Source organism: Hippopotamus amphibius, chromosome 13 (genome assembly GCF_030028045.1).
Source record: "Hippopotamus amphibius kiboko isolate mHipAmp2 chromosome 13, mHipAmp2.hap2, whole genome shotgun sequence".
In the NCBI taxonomy this organism is placed as follows: domain Eukaryota; kingdom Metazoa; phylum Chordata; class Mammalia; order Artiodactyla; family Hippopotamidae; genus Hippopotamus; species Hippopotamus amphibius.
In genome coordinates this window covers 74,786,978-74,801,321 of record NC_080198.1, presented here as the reverse complement: position 1 = coordinate 74,801,321, position 14,344 = coordinate 74,786,978, and the positions used below count along the sequence as shown (strand labels likewise).

Genomic DNA, 14,344 nt, shown 5'->3' with positions numbered 1-14,344 from the left:
TTCATAGGTATGTAGCTTCTTCAGCCTCTTTAAATTCAAATCTCTGGTTAGTTTTACTCTCCAAGGGGTCAGTAGCCACAAAGGAAACTGCAGCTCCACTGCAGAAGTTATCACAAACAAAATTATGATCCCCAAATTAAATGAATGGTGGAATGTCGTTCGATGTTGCTATTCTCAGCCAAAGAGCATGGCAGGTCACTTAGTGGTAGCTGTGTGGGAGACAGTGAGAACCTGAGAACACCTGGTTTCAGTCCCATGGCAGGCCAGCCAGCTGCACCAGTGTTGAGTCCACAGCCTGGGCATCTGTGTGTACTGACCAGAAACTGCCCAACAGTTGTATTTCTACGTGTATAATATATGTATTTCTGTGTTTCTTCTTGTTTTGTTTTGTTTTGTTTGGGAGATGCTTGTGGGGATTCCCCCCGTATGTGTTGCCTACTTTCTCTCAGAGAGTGACATGCGAGACATTATTGCCTTCTTATTTAGATATTCTGGTTTCTTCATTTCCTCCTGTCTATTGTCTCATGCAAGACTGTGGTCTAGAGAAAACCTCTACTCCCAGATCCTTCCAAGTGTGTTCTCTGTAGGGGTGAAGTACACTATTCTCCATGAAAACGTGAGGAATAGAGTAGAGACCATCACCCTACTTCCTTCGCACTATGTTTTAACTTAATAATGTACACTGTTTTATTTACTCTGATACTAGTAATTGTCGTCACTTTTCCATAAACGTTTCCTTCCTACCTAGGCAGGCTGAGTTGGACCCAGGTGGGCAGTAGGTAACTAGAGTCAAAATTAAAAAAAAAAAAATTAAAACACTAGGATCAGGACTTCCCTGGTGGTCCAGTGGGTACGACTCTGCACTCCCAATGCAGGGGGCTGGGGTTCAGTGCCTGACGGGGGAACTTGGTCCCACTTGCGTGCTGCAGCTAAGACGTCTGCATGCCATAACTACGTTCGCATGCTGCACCTATGACCTGGAGCAGGCCAAATAAGTATTAAAGAACAAAAAACAGAAACAAACAAAAAAACACCAGGATCACAACAGAGGCCAGTGAGTCAGGATTACTCTTGTGCACTGTTGGTAGGAATGTAAACTGGTTCAGCCACTGTGGAAAACAGTATGGAAACGCCTCAAAAATTTACTAGAACTTCTAAATGACCCAGCAGTTCTACTTCTGGGTATTTACCTGAAGAAAACAAAAACACTAATTTGAAAAGATATATGCACCCCTATGTTTACTGCAGCATTATTACAACAGCCAAGATATGGAAACAACCCAAACGTCCAAGGATGGGTGAATGGATAAAGAAGATGCAGTGTATATAGACACAACAGAATACTGTGTAGCCATAAAAGAAGGAAATCTTGCCATTTGCGACAACATGGATGGACCTTGAGGGCATTATGCTAAGTGAAATAAGTCAGAAGAAAGACAAATACCATATAATTTCTCTTTTATGTGCAATATAAAAACCAAAACAAACAAAACAAAAGCAAACTCACAGATTCAGAGAACAGATTGGTGTTTACCAGAAGGAAGAGGGCTGGAGGAAGGGTGGAGTGAAGGAGAGCAATTGTATGGTGATGGATGGTAGCTAGACGTACAGTGCTGATTATTTTGTAGTGTATACAAATATTGATTTATAATGTTGCATACCTGAAATTTGTATAAATGTTATATACCAATTTTACCTTGATTGAAAAAACAAAAAAAAGAAGAAAAAGTAACAGGAGGATACCAAAGTTTAGCAAAACTTTAAGGAGATTCTAGATATCACAGATGTAAGTAGTCAAAAGTTAGTGTTCCAAAAGGTTGGGCCACTGAAAAGACAGAGCACAAGCACAGACAAACAAAAAATACTTACACCTAAACTTCAGGGTAGAAACTTTTCTGTTCTTACGCATTCCTGTCTCAGTAGGATCTGACCATCAGTGTAAGGAGAGAGACTGCAGCTGTGGAGGAAAATGGTGCCAAGAGCTGCAGCTGGAGAATTTTTTTTGTTTGTTTGTTTTTTGTGTGTGTGTGTTTTCACTTTTTACTTTAACCTGTAAAATTAATACATGCACAAGTTAAAAAAAAATAAAACAGTACAGAGTGGTACTAAAAAAATGTAAGTTCTCTACCTGACCTCGTTCTCCCACGGCCCATTTCTAACCCAGCTTCCTACTTTTTTAATTAATTTTTATTGGAGTATAGTTGCTTTACAATGTTGTGTTAGTTTCTGCTGTAGAGCCAAGTGAATCAGCTATATGTATACACATATCCCCTCTTTTTTGGATTTCCTTTCCACTTAGGTCACCACAGAGCACTGAGTAGAGTTCCCTATACTATACAGTAGGTTTTCATTAGTTATCTGTTTTATACTTAGTAGTGTATATATGTCAATCCCAAAGTCCCAATTCATCCCACCACCCCTTACTCCCTATTTTTAAACATCTTTTATTCTGTTGCTGGTTATTACCATACCTCTGAAACTTATGCTAATTCCTCCACTTCTCATTCATCAACTTTAGATAGTATCTATTGAAAGACAATAAACTTAGTTCATATTTCCTTATCCATTACTAAGTTTTTCCAGTTATAGTGCTTTGGTTCTTCTGGTGGTTATCTATAATTTTAAAGAACATGCTTAAACCCCATATTTCGTTACATCAATTTTAGATAGTATATCTGATTCATTACTAGATAACGTGAGAAAAATCTGTCTGATATTACCTTCCACATCTCTCTGCTGCCTTAAAAGTCAGACTTCCATTTTTATACATTATCAATGTTATTAATATTAGATTCTCTTTTATAGCTACTATTGTCTTCCAAGTTTTGTTTATATGTTGATTCTACAAACTGAAATAGCATTTACATTATTCTGATTATTAAATTACTCCTTCTTGAAAGACTGAATAGCTCTACCTATTGAGGAAAAAAAGGTAATCTATATCATTAAAATGGAAAGATGAATGTTCCAAGTGTCAAGCTCAAATGGGATTCCTTAAACCCAATCTTCAAGACTTCCTACTAAATTATTCATTTAGCCAAGGATACCTTTAATTTCCAAGAAATCTTTCTTCTTTGATTATTCTCATTTCCCAGCCACCTATCCTTTGGCTTCTTGACTCTGAAGATGTTAGGGTTTGGGGTGTTTTTTTTTTTTTTTTATCAATTTTTTCTTCAGTTCTCTTAACTGTTTTCTTCAGGAGTCAACTGTTATATCGGTTCCACTTGGACCCTATCATTTTTGCTGCTGGTTTCTACTACACTTTCTGGGGTTTTTTTCTCATACACATGCATGATGAAAAAGACTGATCAATACTGTTAGCATGATTTTCAACTCTGCTATCAGACCTGTCCCTTGAGTGAAAAGATGGATGGTAGGGTCTATGTACATATAAGATGGTACAGTCAGCCCTATGCATCCATAAGTTCCACGGATTCAACCAACTTAAGGTCCAAAATATTCCAAAAAAATTCTAGAAATTTCCAGAAAGCAATACTTAAATTTGCTGCACACTGGCAACTATGTACCTAGAATTTACATTGTATTAACTATTATAAGTACTCTGTAGATGATGTAAAGCATACAGAAGGATGTGCACAGGTTATATGCAAATACTATGCCATTTTATATAACAGACTCAAACATCCGTGGATTGTAGTATCCACAAGGAATCCTGGAACTAATCCCCCACAGATACTGAGGGATGACTGTATTCTTTAAGGATACATTGAGATATTTTGTTAATCATGTATTTTTTTTGAAATTTGAAATATATTTTAAAGTATTTTTTTGAAATTTGCCTTTTAAAAATAATGCATGAAAATATCACTTACTTTATTTACTTAGTTTTTTTGTGTGTGCCAGGATTCACTCACTCTATTAGGAATCTGGCTTGGACCAAGGGCCTGGGGGTTAAACATAATTCCCAGGTATGGTCAGCAGGGGGCAGAAAAGGGTAGTGGAACAAGTACTCACTGCCAAGGCCTGGGCATCCCTCTCTTTCCCCTTTCTGCGGAGGTAAAAATCAATTAGTAGGTAGTAGACGGTCCAGAGTGCCAGAATCAGGAGAGAAATTACTCACAGAGACAGTGACCCAGAATGGCGAGTAGGCTGAGGAGGCAGGGGAAAGGTTTAGCCACCATTCACAGCCTGGTCTGTGTCACAGAGACGTGGACAACCAGACATCAGGAGGTGAATCATCAGAGCACTTTCACAGTCCTGACTGCTACTCCCAGCCTGCCCGAAGCCCAAGGTCTGGCTCCTTAAAGTAACAGGAGTCGACGATCCACCTTGAGAGCTGATATAAACTTCCTGTCTGAGAGCTAGTCCATGCTGCCAGCCAAGGGTTCCACAACCAGCCATTTTAAGGAGGACAGAGTAGGGTATGGGCACCAAATGCAAATGCTGACAGTTAATGAAAACACTTAGATACATTCCAATTAAATAATTTGGGAGCCAACCTAAACCTGATGTGGCTTAAATATATTTTCTTCCCTCCTCCAGAGGGGAAACATTGTTCAGTTGTGCAAACATTTTGACTTTGAAATGAGACAAACGTGACTCTAAACTGTTTGGTATATGGTTCTCAGTTACTTAACCTTTCTGAGCCTCAGTTTCTCCATCTCTAAAACTAGAAATAATGATTCTCACCTCACAAATCTGCTGCAAAGAAATGAGATGATGTACATAAACTGCATGGCAAAGAGCTTGGCAACTTGTAGTCAGTCAGTCAACATTGGTAGCTGTTCTAGCTCCCTGTCTTTGTCTTGGAAGAATATCCACCATGCTGCTTGCTATCTTTGAATACAAAGTTTCAGTCTCCTAAAAGTATGACTAACATTAACTGAGGGATTACTGTGTTAGGTACCACAGTAAGTTTTCTGAAGTATAATCTCACTTAATTTTCATGATGTACTTTTATCATCATCTCTATTTTACAAATAAGGACATTGCACACCGATTTTCCTAGTCTTTCCACATGGTAAAGAACAAGGAAGGATTCAAAACTAGGTAACTGGATTCCAGAACTCATGCTCTTGACAATACCCAATCTGTTTTCCAATACAGACATTTAATCAAAGAGTTAAAAATCTAAAGGGAAAAACAGAATAGTCTCGTCTTTGCAACGTGTTTAAATGTTGGTACTATTGTCATAGGATCACCTCTTCTATTTGATACTTAGGGCAAAAGTTCAGTGTTCAATGAAATAAATGAAAACGCGCCTTGTCGCAGACACAGAGAATGGACATGTGGACACGGAGGGAGATGGAGAGGGTGGGACAAATTGGGAGATTATGATTGACATATATACACTACCATGTGTAAAATAGATAGCTGGTGGGAACCTGCTGTATAGCACAGGGAGCTCAGCTCGGTGCTCTGTAATGACCTAGATGGGTGGGATTGGGGGTGTGGGTGTAGGGAGATCCAAGAGGGAGGGGATATATGTATACATATAGCTGATCCACTTCATTGTACAGCAGAAACTAATACAACATTGTAAGGCAACTATAGCCCAATAAAAAAATTAAATAAAGTTAAAAAAAAAAAAGAAAACACATGTCACTGTTTTTCCATTTAGAATTCTTTCATAAAATTAAAAGAACTAACAATGGTATTTTGGAAGAAATTCAGCTTTAGCTATTACATTTAAAGATTACTATTACATGACTAAGGAACCCTTCCTTGATCTTTCTGAGAAGTGTTCTCTCTTTTGCTTCACTAGAAAGGGAAGATGGTGTAAGAATACTTCTTCCTCAACTGATGCCTAAAAAAACAATCACAGTCCTGGTCCTATGTAAGGATCACGCAAAACACTTTTTATAAATACAGGTTTTCTGGATCTGGTAACTCAACATTTCTGGGAGAGGACAGCCTAAAAAGCTCCTCGACGAATATCAGAACTGATTACCAGTGACTAGATTCTAGAAGGGGAGACGTCTTCCTGGCCCCTAACCTCTCCAAAAGGGAGAGGCAGAGAATGGAGACAATTTGGGAACTGGGGAAGGTGCAGAGATATGTCTGCCTACATTTCTTGCCTTAAATAGATTCTGCCAAATGCTTGATGAGAGGCCAGAAAGTGTTGCCCAATGAGCCTCCACGGTTCTAATCACAGTCAAGCATGTCCAGACCAGCACTGTCCCTTTAAAAGTGCTGAATAGTCTCTGGAGGCCACTGTCTATATGCCGCTTCTATGCTAGTTCATTTTAAGAGTGAAGACCTTAACAAAGTCACAAAGGACTAAAAAGACCCGTGCTTCTGGCCTCCACCCACCTTTCCTGACTTACTTCACCTTCCCGTACCTTCTGTTAGTGTCTCCAATCTACCAAACTCTTTCACGTCTCTGAAATTTCATATATTCAGATTCTATCCCTTCAGCAAGAAATATGAAACATCCTCTCCCAACACACATTTTTCTCTTCTCTTCTCTTCTTCTCCCTCTTTCCCTCTCTCTCTTTCCGCTCCTTCCCTCCAAACCCCTTTACCTCTCTCCTTTCCTCTCCACCCTCCTAATTAATTCCAAATTATCTTTTTAAAAAATCTATTATTTATTTTGGCTATGCCGGGTCTTAGTTGTGGCATGTGGGATCTTTAGTTGTGGCATGTGGAGTCTTAGTTGTGGTATGCATGTGGGATATAGTTCCCTGACCAGGGATCGAACCTGGGCCCTCTTCATTGGGAGCACAGAGTCTTACCCACTGGACCACCAGGGAAGTCCCCCAAATTATCTTGTAAAGCTCATTTCACAGGAGCTGTTCAAAGAAGCCTTCCTTGCCTGCCCTCTCCACAAAGTCAGGTGTCTGGTCCGTCTTGTAATTGCTCATCTCACTCTTTAATTTTTCTTTGTAGTACCTACCAGAGTCTGACATAAGAGTTATTGGTGAGATTCTGTTTAATTTCTGTCTCCCCCATTTAAATCTAGGTTTTGTGAGAGAGCTGGGCCAGAGTCCCTTTTGCTCCCTGCTGCCCAGACCTAACCAAGTGCCTTTCCTTCAGTACGGGTTCAAATACTCTCTGTTAAATGAATGAAGTAAAAGGAAGAGAGACTTTTAGATTCTCTCTTTTTTTCCTTCATCCAGGGCAGAAAGCTATATCATTGATTTACTCAATAAAATGTTTTGAATTCCTCCAATGTGCCAATGCCTGTGAGAATTTAATGATACATCAAAAAATAGACTCATTCCTTGAGGTCCTTAGAGTCTAGTGGGGAATAAAAGATATGTATTCAGATAACTATTACAGGAGCCTGCCAGGGAAACCACAAACTTTCTTACATAATCAAATTTCAGTCCTTCACTGTTATCAGAGCAAAGAGACCATCCCTGTGAGAAAAGATTAGGGGCCTCACTGCCCAGAGGCTGTGTGACCTCCAGAGTCAGCGGGATTTGAATCCTTCCGTTACACTGTGGCTGCTTGGGTTCATGGTACCTAAACTATCTGTGCAGCAGCCTCCTCAACTGCACAATGGTCAGTTTTCTAGTGGAAAGAGAAAGGTGTCCTTACAGGAAATGTTTTTAGCAGATTACCGTAGGTTCGTAAAACTGAAGAAGATATACAGATGGCAAATAAGCCCATGAAAAGATGTTCAGTGTCATTAACTATTAGGGAAATGCAAATTAAATCCACAATGAGATGGAGCTACCCAGCTATCAGAATGCCTAAAATAAAAAATGACTGATGAACTCAGTGACAAGAACAGGGAAGCAGATACAGGGAATGGACTGGAGATCTCGAGGTATGGGAGGGGGCGGGGGGTGAAGGGGAAACTGAGAAGAAGCGGGAGAGTAGTACAGACATATATATACTACCAACTGTAAAATAGTCAGTGGGAAGTTGTTGTATAACAAAGGGAGTCCAACTCGAGGATGGAAGATGCCTTAGAGGACTGGGGCAGGGAGGGTGGGGGGGAATCGAGGGGGGGGCGTCAAGGAGGGGAGGGAATATGGGGATATGTGTATAAAAACAGTTGATTGAACCTGGTGTACCCCCAAAAAAAATAAAATAAAATAATAATAAAAAAAAAAAAAATGACACCACCAAATGTTTGTGTGGATTTGGGGAAACAAACACATACAGTACTGGTGAGAATGTGAAATGGTACAGCCACTCTGGAAAATGATTTGACCGTTTCTTTAAAAACAAAAGGTACAACTACCATACAACCAGACATTTGCACTCCTGGGCATTTAGCCTAGAGAAAGGGAAACCTATGTTGACACAAAAATGTGTACACAAGTTTTTATTGCGGCTTTATTTGTAACAGGCCAAAACTGAAGACAACCCAGTTGGTTAAGCAAACTGTGATACATCATTATCCTGGACTACTACCAAGAGTTACAAAGAAACGAACTATTATACCTGCAACAATCTGGATGAATCTCCAGTTATGCTGAGTGGACAAGAGCAAATCCCAAAATGTGACATACTGTATGATCCCATTGGTATAACATTCTTGAAAATGGCAAAAATTAAAGAAATGGAGAAAGATTAGTGGTTGCCAGGGATTAAAGAGGTGGTAAAAGTTGGAGGGAAGTCTACATAGCTGTAGAAGGGTAATTTAAAGGATTGCTGAGGTGATGGAAATGTGCTGTATCTTGACTGTTTCAATGTTAATATCCTAGTTATGATATTGTATTATAGCTTAGAGACATGTTACCATTGGGAGAAACTGAGGAAAAGGTTATAGACTCTGTATGATTTCCTATAGCTACATGGGAATCTACAGTTATTTCAAAATAAAAAGAGTAATTTTAAAATATGAAAAGGTGGAAGCAAAGTCAGCAAAACCAGTATGGCGTTTCTCAGTTATAGCATAAGCCTCAAAACTCTGACATCATAATGGCCAGTGATCTTGACTACTACGGAATCCTGAGCTTTCGTGGATTTGTCCACAGTACTCTGCCAAGTGCTGTAGACATACTCTGGTTTCAGTGCCAAGAATTGGAGAAAAAACGATGTTCGCATCAATCAGAGAGCACTTTGAGCTTTTTGGTGGTCATTCAAGGTTTCGCCGCCTCAGGTAGTCTTTTAATATACTATTTTTGATCATCAAAACAGATGGTGGTCACAGGAAGTGTTTTGTTTTATTTCCTCAAAGACATATGAACTAATTTTTAACTTCAGCACTGGTTTCATGAAAAGCTACTGGTGTTCATAGGATTCAGTGCTGCTGAACACAAGTGAGCAGCTTTACATTCCTGGGGTGGAGTGGGGAGTAGGAGACACTTTTTTGGCTCCACGGGGGAGAACTTTCTGTAGATCTATGAAAATGTCTGTTCTATTTATCAAAGAGTATTTTCTGTTCAACTTAGTTGTTTTACCTATCATGACCTGAGAGTTATGTTAGAGCGTAGTCATAGCTCAACCAAATAATAGCTAAGCACTACCATACTTAGAAACTTTTTGATGTTTCCAGCATTATTTGCTGATCTTTGAGAATTTTCCCCCAAATTTGAATACTTAGATAAGATTGGGGTCAATCTTCCAGAATCCTCAGTTATGTAAATTTTTATGTTCACGTGAAACTGAATTGTAATTACTTCTTTGCAAATCTCCATATCCTTTTATTTTATCTATATGAGGCCACACATTGTCCTATTTTGGGTGGTTGTTGTTGGTTTGGTGGTGGTGGTGGTTTTTACCTTCTTGTCATACTCTCTACCTTTGGCCTCTTGGTTCTCCTCTTCCTAACAGTTCCTGAGCAGCTTTGCTGCTTTCTTCTTTTCCCCACCTTTAAGAGTCCACATGCCCCAGGGTTTTGTTCCTGAAACTGTTCTCTGTCCATATCAACTCCCTAGGTGACCTCATTTCTTTCAGTAACTTTCTATAACTTACTGACTCCTGAGTTTGAGCTATGAAGCCCTGTTTGGGAGATTGAGTCTAATTTTTAGAGATGTGTCGAGCTTGACATTTAACATAAACTCCATCACATATCTGACCAGCGACTAGCTGTTCTATGGTGTTTGTGTTTTGCAGGAGAAGCCCTTCCGTTGAGGTGGACACCCACAGCCAAAATACTACATCCTCTGAGGGAGCCAATCATACCCTGCTGATCCACAGCCCCGTAGAACTCAAAAGAGGCTGGAGGAGGCAGAAGCAGCACCTCTTCTTATACAGCGATTTGTTGCTTATATCTAATACCAAGTGCGTATACATGACATGCTCTCCCGGGGATCATAAAATTGCACATTCGCTAACCCTTATTGTAGGAAAATATGACAGTGTCTCTCTTGCCCGGGGCTTGCAGACAGATGATAAAAATAAGAGGGGGAAATTAAAGATTGTGATGAGTGCTTCTGATACAAGGGAGATAGGGTACCGTGTAGAAGATGAGACCATCTTAGAGAGGGGTTGTGCAGGAGAACCTCTCAAGGCGGCAGCCTCTAAACTGGACCTGCGGGGTGAGCAGCAGCCACCATCCCCAGCCAAGGTACATGAGTCTCCTAGGCGTCTAGGCCCAAGTGGGTGCAGCTCAGTCCCCTGGAGGGAGGAGTTCAGGGAAGGCCAGTGTGACTGGAGCCTAAAGCAGGGGGCGTGACATTAGATGTGATATGGTAGTCAGGTCACAGAGGGTCTCCACAGGCCTGGAAGGGGTTGAAATACTATGCTGAAGGGTGTTTAACTAGGATAGGAGCCATATCTAGTGTATATTTTTAGCAGAATGTTCTAACTATTGGAAGATGATGGATTTTTGGGTAAGCAAGAGTGGAAGCAGGGAGACTAGTTAGAGGAGGCAACAGTCCTGATGAACAGTAACAAAGGCTCCATCGTGGGGTTGACAGTGAAAATGAAAGATGAGGCCAGACAGATCTGGAATACATGTTGGAGACAGAACCAACTGGGTGCACTTTGCTCTCAACTCTGAATACAAATGCAACGAATACCATAGACTTGGTGGCGTAAACAACAGAAACTTATTTTCTGATAGTTCTGGAGGCTGGAGGTCCAAGATCAGGCACCAGCGTAGGGAAGTTCTAATGAGAGCTCTCTTCCTGGCTTGCAGATGGCTGTCCTCTCACTGTATGTTCACATGGCATTTCCTCAGTGCATGGATGTGGGGGGAGTGGAAGAAAGCTCTCTCCCTCCTCTAACAAGCCCATCCATCCTACTGGATTAGCATCTTAGACTCATGACCTCATAAGCCTTAATTACACCCCAAAAGCTCCATCTCCAAATATAGTCGTGTTGGCAGTGAGGGCGTCAGGGTGTGAAGGTGTTGGCAGGGAGCGGGGGGAACACAATTCTTCCATTGCAATAACTAGCAGGACTGAGTGCCACCAACCTTGCACAAATTTTCTCCACAATTTTTAGAAAACTACCTACAAGATCATTCCCATAACACATTTAGGTATAGTCATGATCATTATTAATATGAAAGAAAAATTGTTTTTTTTTATTCCAGAAAGAAACAACAAAAAAGAAATAGCCGTCTGTGATAACAAACGTACTTCTTCCCTGTCGTGCCTCATCTTTTTAGATGGAGGACCGTGTTATGCCCTGAATCAGTCTGTTCCAATTAATAATCTGAGTTTAGCACCCAGTTTTTCCACTTGCCGTAAGAAGGGGTGGAGGGACTGAATGAAGTTTCCTTTTACCTCAGCTCACCTTCAGACTTCAGGTGAAAACTCACTCATCTTTAGACTGATGCTACAGAAATCAACACAAATGGAATAAACAGCTGATTGCTACCTATGTAGTTGGTCAGAATAAGTAAATTTTAGCTTGTATGTAATAATAAGGGGGATTAAAATGTTTATTTCTTCACAAAGAAATTATATTTCTCCAGTTGTGTGGGATGTTAATATTCAGTGAAAATTGTTTTGAGGTTTTTGTCCTTTCTTTTTCATACTGCATACACTAGAAAATTCTGTTCTCAAGAATTAAACTCAGATGAAACCTTCAATATCACTTTTGATATTCATTAGAATGCTTAATAAGTTATTTTTCAAATAAAATGATTACCTCTGTTGTTTAGAACAGGATCTGCTTTGTAAATACTAAGATATTAATACTAGTAGAGGTCCATGAAGAATTTACAAATGGGAAGGGACTGTACGTAGCTCACACCGTCTTTAGACATCACTATCCTCATGTTTAGTTATTGAAGAATACAGAAACAATGAAAAAATGAATTTTATTTAGGTCAAAAGATGACGATTACTATTAATTTACCAGTGAAATGACAGATACTTACAGAATACACCACAATCCCTTCTCCTAAGCATCTAAGGGGACACCCCTGTGTAAAGAGAAATCTCCCTAGACTCCTATAAATTCCACAAACCATTGGGGCTTACTCCCTGGTATAAAGGTTGAGGTAAAGGAAAGGAGAGGGGTATCCATAGGAAGGGACACACGATAGAAATGAAAACTGCAGCCCTCCTCTCCCTTCTTCTCGAGTTAGTTTACATTAGCTTTGTTCTTTCTGGCTTCTACTGAGAAAATCTCACTGAGTTGTGACTGAGTGTGAAGAAACACAATGAGACCCTAGGAGAATCACTGTAGTATAAAGCTTTGTTGTGATACAGTTTAAACATTTCCAAGCTAGCATCTAGCTCTGTTGGTATAATATCATGAGATATATCATCTCACTCCACAAATAAAAGAACAATCCCATCAGAAAGCCTGGTGGCTCTGTGGGAAGAGGTGGGGCTGAGGACAGGCAAGAGGAGGAGGCTTCTTCAGGGACCTACAGGTCAACACCCATGGAGGCCAAGTGGTTACGAGCACAGGCTCATGAGTCAGGTTGTCTGAGTTCAAACCCTGTTTCTGCTGCTTTTGGCAATTCACTTAACCTCTCTGTGAGTTTCCTCCTCTGTAAAATGGGGCTAAAAAAGACTGCCTGGTGTGGTTGTTTGACAATTAAAGGAAATAGTGTTTATAAAATATTTACAACAGTGCTTGGCATATGCTAAGTGCTCAATGTTATAGGAGAGTGGAAACCATGCTCTGGACTTTTGGATAACTCCTAGGTTTGGTTTCAAGGGAGTGGATAATTTTGGCACTTCATTTCACTAAGAAGAGAATTACTGAAATGACTTTTGCAAGGTCAGTGTATTGGGAAGTTTCTGCACAGTACTTTGGGTGTCAATACACATGGATATCTACATCAGAAAAAAAAAATCTATAAAATCCAGCAGATAGGTGTCTATCTTCCCCATTGGCCATATATTTTTAGCTTCATAATGTCTTTAGAATTACTATGTAGAAAAAGAATGTTATCTGATAATTGTGTTTCATAGAAATCTTAAAATACACAGGGTAAAACTGTTGAAATTAAGTGTAGAAAAAAGCCACCTCGAATTATAAGGTATGTTTCCATATATATATATATATATATATATATATATATATATATATATTCATAGTGCCCACTGAATCTAGATTATCCTTCAAGTGGGCTTCCTGCAAAATTATTTTCATTTCATAAATCCCACTGAAGAGTTGTAGCTTTAACTGTTCCATGAATCAGTAGAGTCACAGGGATTTCTGCACATGAGGTGCCTTTGATCTCATTCTACCTTTAGTGTTTCTACATGTGGTTCTGGCTAGTGGGGAGTTCCAGAGCAGTGTGCCCAAGTCCCCTAGGCATCTTTCATAGGACTTGTAAAGATCGAAATCCTAGGCCCACCTAAGTGTTCAATTTGTGAATTAACCAAAAGATATGGTAGTTTCTATATCAGAAGTCAAAAGAGAATCAGCAGAAACTGTCAGAAAGCAGTTTCACTGGTGACAATCACCATCTGACTCCCCAGAGATAAATGGGAAGTATGTCTATCACTTACACATGAGACACCCTAGCCACTGGTCTGAGACTGACTGACTGATTTCTCAGTTGGGGTTCAGCCTGTATGCTAACAGTTTTTCAGTTTTAGCTATAATCAAAGAGAAAATTGTATGAACAACATCTTAAGAAAGGAAACTTAAAATAACCTATACTAAAAAATCTTTTTAAAAATTAAGGTTGAAAATGTATTTTAAATCTCTCTAATCCCAGCTTTTATTTTGCCTGTCTCTGCTAGGAAAAAGACTGTATAATTATTTTTACAAACCATGTACCATGTATCTTTGTTCAGCCCCTCAATACTTTTTGAAGTAGGCAAGACGTGAATGTATAATAAATTATAATTACAAAAATACATATATAATATATAGTGTCATAAATAACAAATATAAGAATGAGTTAATGGTTCTCTAAAAAAAGCTCTAAAATATAAACGATGGTCCATACTCAACACTCAACATTCAGAAAATGCCTATTTCCTGCCATCGAGGAAGTGTTTTCAGGGCCTTCCTGGACCAGCCTCTGCTCAGCACACACTTTGAAAAGGTCTATCAAACTACT

The 14,344-nt window shown here is 39.6% G+C and overlaps 1 protein-coding gene across 1 annotated transcript in view; it reads left to right on the top strand.

Moving 5' to 3' along the window:
- Nucleotides 1-10,123, top strand: part of LOC130834924 (cGMP-specific 3',5'-cyclic phosphodiesterase-like) — a 39,906-nt gene extending 29,783 nt beyond the window's left edge. The window contains exon 5 of the mRNA XM_057706002.1: nucleotides 9,976-10,123. The gene's annotated coding sequence lies outside the window, so the exon portion shown is untranslated. The remainder of the gene's footprint in view (nucleotides 1-9,975) is intronic.
- Nucleotides 10,124-14,344: the final 4,221 nt, after the last annotated feature.